Raw genomic sequence first — 210 nt, forward strand, 5'->3', positions numbered from 1 at the left:
CAGGCTCGTTTACATTCTTTGTATCCTTAGATATTTTAGTAAAAAAATTTATGATATCATACTATGAAATTATTTATTTTAAAAATTTAAATAATTAGTATAAAATGATTAAATATCTAACAAGTATAATATATGTTCGACCAACAATAATTATTTAGGTTGACTTTTGAAAAGATAGAAATTTCTAATCAATTACAATTCTCGAATCCA

This window comes from Arachis ipaensis, chromosome B02 (assembly GCF_000816755.2).
Source record: "Arachis ipaensis cultivar K30076 chromosome B02, Araip1.1, whole genome shotgun sequence".
NCBI classification, from domain to species: Eukaryota; Viridiplantae; Streptophyta; class Magnoliopsida; order Fabales; family Fabaceae; genus Arachis; species Arachis ipaensis.